We start from the raw sequence: 9,884 nt of genomic DNA on the forward strand, positions 1-9,884 counted from the left end.
TACAAAGTCAATGTACAAAAATCCACTGCTTTCCCATACAGTAACAATGAAACTTCAGAAAAAAGAAATGAAAAAACAATTATTTTGTCAACTGCTACCAAAAGAATAAAATACCTAGGAATAAACTTAACAAAGGGTATGAAGGACCTATATACTGAAAAATACAAAATATTATTAAAGACATTGAAAAAGACACAGGGAAATGGAAACACATTCCATGTTCATAGATTATAAGACTCATCATAGTAAAAATGGCCATATTACCCAAAGAAATGTGCAGATTTAATGCCATCCCCACCAAAATCTCAATGACATTTTTTAAACTATCTTTTTTTAAGATTTTATTTATTTATTTTTAGAGAGGGAAGGGAGGGAGACGAGAGAGAGAGAGGGAGAGAAACATCAATATGTGGTTGCTGGGGGTCGTGGCCTGCAACCCAGGCATGTGCCCTGACTGGGAATCGAACCTGCAATGTCTGGTTCACAACCTGCACTCAATCCACTGAGCTATGCCAGCCAGGGCTTCAATGACATTTTTAAAGAAATAGAACAAAAATCCTCAGATATATATGGAACCACAAAAGACCACAAACAGTCAAAGCAATCCTGAGAAAAAGAGAATATCGCCAGAGATACATACTACCTGCCTTCAATTTATACTACAGACCTACGATAATCAAAACAGAATGGTTTTGACAGAAATACAGACACACAGAATAGTGTAACAGAATTGAGAGCCCAGAAATGAAACCGCATGTACATGGGCAAATAATTTTTGGCAAGAGTCTAAAACACCAAATGGAGAATAAAAACCTCTTTCATAAATGGTGGTGGGAAATTGAAAGGCCACATGCAAAAGAATGAAACTAGATTACTGTTTACCCCAAGTACAATTGATTCAAAATGGATCAACAACCTAAATATAAATTCTGAAACGAAACATTAGCAATACATAGAAGAAAACATAGGTATTAACTTATGGGCCATGGTCATATAGAATATTTTATAAATTTGACCCCAAAGACAAGGGAAAATGGCAAAAATGAATGAATGAGACTATATCAAACTAAAAAGCTTCTGTACAGCAAAAGAAACCAACAACAACAAAAAAAGGCAATAAGCAGACTCAGAGATGATATTGGCAATCAATAGCTAACAGCTACACAAGGGTTAATACCCAAAATATATAAAGAACTCACACAACTTAACACCAAACAAACATACAATCCAATTTAAAAATGAGCAGAGGACATGACTAGATACTTCTCCCAAGAAGTCATACAAATGCCCAACAGATAAAAAGATATTCGACTTCACTATTAGGCAAATGTAAATCAAAACTACAATGAGTTACCACCTCACATCTGTTAGAATGGCTGTTATCAACAAGACAGGTAATAACAAGTGTTAGAGAGATGGTGGAGAAAAAGAACCTTATTCACTGCTAGTGGGAAGGTAAACTGGTAATAGACACTTTGGAAAACAGTATGGCAGTTCCTCAAAAATTAAGAACAGAGTTAGCATATAACCCAGCAATCCCTCTTCTGGGCATCTATTCAAAAAACTCCAAAGCATTCATTCCCTAGGATATATGCACCCCTATGTTCACGCAGTATTATTCACAGTGGCCAGGATACAGAGACAACCATAGGGTCCTTCTAGAGACGGTTGGATACAGAAGACATGGTACCTATATACAATGGAACACTACTCAGCCATTAGAAAAAAATGAAATACTGCCATTTGCAACAGCATGGATGGACCCTGAGAATATCATGCTCAGTGAAATAAGTCAGAAAAAGCTAAGAACTGTATAATTTCATTCGTATGGGAAGTATGAAACTGAAACTCAGAGAACCAGAGAACAGTACGGTGGTTACCAGAGGGAAGGGGGAAGACAGGGGTAAAAAAAGGTAAAGGGGGCCACATATATGGTGACAGAAGATGATCTTACTTTGGGTGGTGGGCACGCACACAGAAAAAAATATTTCTAGTATTATTATTATTAAGATGTTAACTGTAATTTTTCAGACACAATTACTGTATTTATTGACCACAAAATATATTTTTATTGTATCAAGAATATCCCCTTCCTTAACATCCTGCAAATAAGTAATTTCAGCCAAATTACATGTGATTTCCAAGTTAGTTAAAATAGAGAAGAGGGTGACTCGAAGCATCTTGAAGACACAGTTGTATAAACATCAGTTCACCCGTTTCATAAAGGAATTTCCTTTCCTGCTCTCCACCTGGCAACAGTTTCATGAGAAATGTTCCTCTCTGTACTGCATCACAGTTTTTAATAATCATAAGATTTGAAACGCCTGTGGTGCTCTCCCCCTTAAAAGTACTTGAACAAACATTAGCTATAATGGTAGAGAACTTTAGGATCCTTAAGGATGAAAAATATTGCTTAAATGTGCCATGTAACCATGATTATTACTTCTGTACATCACTACATAATTTACCAGAAAATGAGTAAATGGATCAGTCTCATGCACTTGAATGTTAATTGGAGATAAAGCTCCTCTTTCACCAGTTTGGAGATGACAATTATATCAGAGTCTATTTGCTTTCGCAGGTATTCACTCTTTGTTAGTCTTGACAGATTATAACCTCCGGTGCACTGTGGGTCTGGAAGTCTTTGTGTTTGTCTTGACGCGCGGTTTAGTGTCAATTCCAATGTTCAGTCTGCTGTGAAGACTTTCAACAGTATCTCTGGCCTCCCTATATATCACTCTTGTGCATGTACCTAGATTCTGCTGAAGCAGAGCATCTAATCCAAGTGGTTATTACTTCACTGAACAGCCATAAAGATGCTCTGCGAGTTTTGTTATTGTTCGCCGAGGGATTTCAATACAGAAATTTCAAATAGTATGTTAACGATGTTTTTTTAAATATAAAGTTCATGTGCTTTTATTGAGTAACAAGTTTATTAACAGTTCTTTCTTGGTTATATACAAAGTACAGGTGGTAGTTCCTTGATGTTTAATTCTCAGGAAACCTAATTTTTAAGCCACAGAATTTAGTATTGTAGCTCCTCTTAGTTTTTTCCCCAGGCATGAGAATAAACCGAGTAATCATGTTTGCCTGTTGTAAAGTGATTTTTAAAATTTTCGAAAGTACTATTAATGTTCTTGCCCTTGACTCCGAACACCAGAAAAACCACAATAGTTACTTTTTATTAATATCTCTCCATGTCATCCTTTATTTTACATTGATCGGGGCAAGTGGTAAACCCAGTGTGGACTTCTCAACTACTTCATGCTCCCACCAAGGGTCAAAAAAAATTTCACTTCCATTTTACTTAAACAAGGGTAAGATCTCTCAGTGTAGAAGGGCTGTATCTGAACTGTTTCCCTTGAACCATCAGAACTGTTGTGAACCTGACCTGCATGAGATTCACCCTGGCCCTTTGTCCTTTGTTCATAAATTAGTTCCAAGGTCAAACAGATCCTGGGGATGGAGGAGGGAAGCAGGCCCAGCATAACACACTGGCATCGGTATGGGTTTCAGATACTTGAAGGTACTGATGGCTGATGAAGATGACTGTCACATGTCAGTGCGGATTTTGAGCTATTACAGTGTCTAATTTACAGTTTCAGGAATCTAGAATTCTGAAATAATGACAGCTAATATAGTTAATAGTAATGGCACTATACACACATTTCTAGGGACAAGATTCGGTCTGAGATGGAACACGATGGTGGCTTCCCATCTTTCTTTGCCACTGGCTCCCCAGGACGCACCGCGGCCCCCATTACAAATACGACATTCCCTTTCTCTGCTGGCAGGTTTCCTCCTGGGTCCCTCTGCTGGCTTTGCCTGAGCCCGGAGGTTCCTGAACATGGCACTCCTCTTTTTGGGTTGCCCTCCTGCCCACTCACGCCTACCAGTGGTGGGACCCCCCAAACCCCACGGTAGCTTAGGCAGGCAGCACTTTGTGCCTGAGCTATTATGCTGTGTCTCCAGATTCCTCTCCACTTTAATATAACCTTTCCACAAGTGACAGGTTAATCTTCCCCTATAGTAGTTTTCATTGTATCACTGTCTTGCTAAAAAGCCTTTAATTGCTTTGCATTTCATAGAGGAAGAGATTTAAAATCTCATATTAATAAATTCTAGCCCATCACAAGGGCTTACCACGGTCCAATCATAGTAACGAAGTGCTTTACATGCATTATCTCATTTAATTATCACATGGAGGTAGATATTATTACCCTTATTCTATGGATGAAGAAACTGAGGCTAATCTTCCATTGACCTCATTTTATATAATGAAAAAATATATAATCCAACAATGACCTGGAATAATACATTTTTAAAAAATCTCGATTTCTATTACAGCTCCGTCAATTGCTAACTGGGTACCTTTCGGAAACTCACATAAACTGTCTAAGCCTCATCTTTATCACCTAGACATGAGAAGAACAACACCTATCCCTCAAGGTTATTTAGGATAAAATGAAATGATTTAAATATAGTACTGTACCAATGCAAGTTGCTATTTTTTTAGCTTAAAACAAAATAGAACTTTGCATCTTATATTAAATTAAATGTCTAAGAAGAATATACAGTGAAATGTATGTTGGTAAAACTGGAAATGCCAACATAATGTTACTCCAGGGATGCTCCGATGACCATGGTAGCTTCTTCGTCACTTATTCATTCAACACCCACATGTTACATGCACTACGGCAGGTACATTTATGGGGCAGGCAAACATGAATGCACAGTTCCAGGTTTACTCAATAAAAATTAGAGGAGGGAGAGCATGTTTATGGGGATGATGAGACTGAGTTCAGTTTCCAACCTGTTAATATTTGAGATATGTGAATTAGCATTTAAAAGGACTATCCAAGGAGGAGAATTGATTGATTCCATGGTTCAGAAGAGAAAGCTGTGCTACAGAGGGAAATATGAGAATGTTCTGCACTTACACAGTTTTTAAAGCCATAGGACAGAATTGCAAGATTGGGGAAGAGAGAGAAATCGAAGACTACACAGATAAGATCCTTAAGTAATTTCAACTTTTTGAGGCTAAGTAAGAAGAAGGAGCCAGAAAAGGTAACAGAAAAGGAAGGCCAAAAGTCAGGAGAAAGATCAGCAGAGTTTAGCGCCTCAGAGGTCGATTTCAACAGTATTCACTTCTTCAGAAGCGTTAAGTCAAGCACTGTTTGAAAAGCCATCTTTGAATGAAATAGCCTGGAAGCTTCTGGTGACCTTAGAGAGAAAAGTATTGATGAAACAGGTGAGTGGGACACGGGGCAGTGGGACATGGAAGCCACTGCCTAGCTACCTTCTTGCAGACATGGGAAACTCCACCTTTCCAGTGTTGTACACCCTTTTACATTACTGGTCGACACATATGGTCTATTTTGGAAAAGGAATAGAGCAAGAGCAGGGAGGTCATTTTGGACACCTTTGACAATCCAGTCTGGACTCACTGTCAGCCATGATGACATCATGTCAAGTGCTGTGTCAAGACTGATGTAATGAGGTGTAATGGGAACGCCCCTAGGAGGGGCCTGAAATGCTCAACATCACAAGTTTGGACACTTGGATAAGGACCCCATCTGGACAGCACTATGAGCGGAAGTTCTACTCCTCGTGGGCTGCAAGAACTCAAGAGATCTGACCACCCCACACTCGAGCTGGGCCGTACCGTCGGTCACGCTCAGAGCCCTGCTCAACTTCCAGCGCCCTGGACGTGCGCCTCTACCTGCGGACACCGCCTGTGACTGGGACTTGGTGCCAGACACTCGTTCTGTTCTCTTCTATCAAGTAAGCTCCCCTTCTCTGTGTGGTACCTGCGTGTGACTCTACTGGCCTAGTGGGGCATCTCCCCTAATACACCTGACATTGTAGAAAGACACAAACGTGTGTCCATGACTCCTTTTGGGGATGCTCCCTTGCTAAAGAAGGAAAAACAGTCCATGAAAATAGTGACAATTAGAAGGGCCATGAGAACACTAGGGAACTCGAAAGAGGGTACAGGGATATTTGGCCAAAGGAGGATGTGGGGAAGTAGGGCAGAATCTTGCTGCTTTTTTGCCAAGGGACTGACCTGGTTTTAGTTTCCTGAAGTTTTCATGACTGCTAAAATATGCCTCATTTCACACTAGTGCTGAAAAAGCCTTTATTTTAGGAATCAAACAAGGGAGACAAAAGCTTTCTTAAAAGTTTGATTCCTCAGGGAAAATAGCTAATCAGCAAAATAGCATTTTTTCTTTTCATAGAGTGCAAAGTAGGCTGATTTGATTTCCAAATGCAACGGAGACCATCGGAGTGCTGATGAAATCAACTCCCCGCGCCCTGCCTTGGCAGTCCTCACACCCAGAAGGGAGAGGCAGGGGGGAAACCAGCTCATTCAAAAATCTCTCTGACCCTTTTCTGGCCTTTTGAAATGTTGCAAAGATGCTGTTATTGTTATTCTTTATTTCTGAGCAGCATCTGCTGTTTGCCATGCTCTCTCTACTCAAGCATTGGGGACTTAGTCAACCAAAGGGACAGAATATTCTCTTCTCATGTTACTTGCCTTCTAGTGGGAAGAAGGTTAAGACATTATTCTAGAAAAAAAAATAATCATGCACATCCCAAATATGTGACTCTGAGTGTGAATAGTGAGTGCACGTGCCCATTCTAATGCATTACTATGCATGAACTCATCCGTCGTATTTTGTTGTCCGTTTCCTAGCTGAGGCATCAGACGGTGGGAGCCAAGGGAAAGGGGAACAGGGGCAGCGGAGTTGTGGAGGTGGGGTCATGCAGCATGGTGGGAAAAGATTGGGAAAACGGCAGAAGAACAAGGAGATCAGACCATTTTTGTTATTTGTGGCAGTTAAAAACTGAGAATCTGGAATTGTTCATTTAAGTTGGTGAGGGCTTGAGGCCAACCCGTCCCAATGTGTCACATTTCTGCTAAAAACTTCAGGACACAGGAGCACATCCAGAACTCCACAGACTTTTCACTTATTATGGACTTAGGTGGTCCCAGAGGTAATGCACTGGAGGGGGAAAATGAATGACAGCTAAACAATCGGTGTCGGTAAAAAAGCCAATAATAATTGATGATGATGATGATGATGATGATAATAATAATGTATTCTTTCTTTCAAATATTCCACACTTATCTGTTCAAGTATTTCTGAAATCAGTAGAAATTGTCCAACAAAACTCTGTGCCTGAACATTAGGAAGCTTTTAGCATATTTTTCCATTCTTGTTTCTTCCAGATTTGCATGTTGAAAAGTGATTTATGAAATGACTAATGCAATGAAGACTTTAACACAGTCTGGCAAACAAGAAAGCTAATTAGTGGCAATAATTTACTTCTGGTTGGAAATTCATAATTTGCTGGGTCATGACCTATAATTAATATGTTTTCTCTGTTTCTATCTCAAAGATAATTGATGATGCATGTTGAGTGTTGCTTTAGGAAAACTTATGTCTTAAAGGCAATTAAAATTAAACCATAATCTTGCATAGGTAAATTATGTAAGACATTTTAAATCAAATAATCTTCAAATTAGTGTCTTATAACAATAGTAGAAGAATGAAATATCTCATTGAAAATCACACAAAATAAACATAACCTTATAGGATTTTTTTTGTTTTTTGCAATGGTATTAAAAGATATAGTCATGACCCCTCACTGGTAAAGAGAAAACATTTGCCCAAATCATCAATTAGTATAGTATACTGAAAATAGCAAGATGAATGATTGTTAAGAGTTTCTTTTTGCACTGAGAAAATTTTAGTACTAATAAGAGATCAGGCTTGCCACCTAGAACTTCATTGCTAGCATTTTTATATTAGCTTCATTTTTATTCAAAAACAAAATACTTTTGAGATAATCATCTTCTCCTGTGCCCTCCCCACATAGGTAATTGTGATCAGGAATAGCTGGGTCTATTTTGTAAACTATCCTATGTTTACACATGATAGACCTATTCCATGTACATCTTTTGTATCATTGTACACAAATAGTATTCTAGTGTATACATTATTCTACAGTTTGTTTTATAATGTAGCATTATATTGATAGTTCTAGCATGTCAGTATGTGTGCAACTTATATTTAAATCAAAATTATGGTTGTGAAATATACATATGTCTTTATATGTACATTCTATTCCTATTACCTAACATTTTCTTACACATACACACGCACCCCCCGTTTAACTTATCCGTTATACAAATTACGGACATTTATATGCTTTTCTTGCTATTTTAAACCACGTTACAATAAACATATTTGTGCATCTGTATTTTAAAATGAAAAGTATCTTTGATCAATTAAAGCCAATAAAAAGTGTAAGAAGTGCATTTAAGAGCTTTTCATTTAGCTTCCTCTTCCTGTCATTCTGCCCAGAACCTATTTAGGAGCACTCAGGAACTTGGAAGATTTTACAGAAGCAGGGCTTCTTGCTGCATATGGTTTGCTATTTGCTAAAGTCCTCGCAGTAATTTCATTGAGAACCTAGGGGCTTTGCACGGGAATTGTCCTGTCACTTACAAATATGCCCACGCCAGCACGGACATTGCTTCTAGCAGTCCCGTTCAGGAGGCTGCAGCCAAGGGGAATGTGGCATATGTCACAGTGATGGGTCTGAAGAGATTGGGGGCTCTTAAATAACATCATTACTTTGCACGGACTGAACCTTGAACGGGGATTTCCAGTAATCTGACCTTTACCAATAAATTTTTCACAAATCTCCACGTGGTATTCTAATGATTGCTGTGAAGACATAATGCGAGGGACATCTGAAGGCAGCACAGAGGGGTCTCCAGCGAGGGTTGGGGGGAAGATGAACTTGAAATTGTTAAGGCATGTAGTGGCCAACTAAAATATGGCTTATGAGAAGTACGATAAACAAGTGGATGGCCAAACATTATATACATAATACAAGTATACACACACATATGCACACATATGTATACACATGCACATGCATATATGCACGCACACACGTATGCATATAGACATATAGACTATGCATATATGCATATAGACATGCATATTTGGCTCTGAGGACTCGTTCAGTGGAGCACTAATATCCAGCAAACAGTTCAATGAGTCTATAACATTTACATCGAACTATATTTCACTTACCCAAATGAATCATTATTTGCATAGCCTATTTGGAAAGGATTCTTTTAGGTAGGTATTGTCAATATGATTAGAATTTAATATTTATATAACCCTAACAATGCACTAGGTACTGTAATATTGATGAAACTGGAGCAAAATTATAACTTCCACATTTAGCCACCCAAAGATAATATTTTCCAACCTCTGACTACTGTGTTTTCAGGCACTGAGAAAATCTCTATTGAGGGCACTTTATAAACATGCAAAGATGAAGTTTGCTGACTTATGTTTAGACAGTAACTACACGGGTTGTGAGATTGTGAGAATAATAACAATGAAGAGAGAGGAAAACCGGAAGTGGAGAAGGTAACAATGCCTTCCGTTTGGAGGAAAGAATAGACAATATTGAATAACATCAGCCCTGGAGAGTTGCAACAGAGTTTTGATCAAGCTGTCATGAAAATCAATTTAATAAATATTAAGTGGGTGATGCCTGCATTCTAAGGTCATCCCTAACTCGTTGGTTCAATACGTCCATTGATTCACAAAGTAGTAACAGTATGTAGTCTGAAGTTCTGAAATAAACCTCCTGAAACTGTTTTCAAATATGTATATCTTCAGAGACTTACATCTTGGTAGAAACTGCTGATGGAAGTTTCCATTTCCACTTTTCAGTGAGGGTGGAAGCTGGGCTAGGCACAGTGGGTGGAAGAAGGGGTACAGTACAAGAGTGTTAGAATTTCATGCAGTGCAGGGATGGTCCCTGAGGGCCACAGGAATTACAATTTAAAA

The sequence above is a fragment of the Phyllostomus hastatus genome, unplaced genomic scaffold (genome assembly GCF_019186645.2).
Source record: "Phyllostomus hastatus isolate PE091 unplaced genomic scaffold, TTU_PhHast_1.1 phas_contig_150, whole genome shotgun sequence".
Lineage (NCBI taxonomy): Eukaryota > Metazoa > Chordata > Mammalia > Chiroptera > Phyllostomidae > Phyllostomus > Phyllostomus hastatus.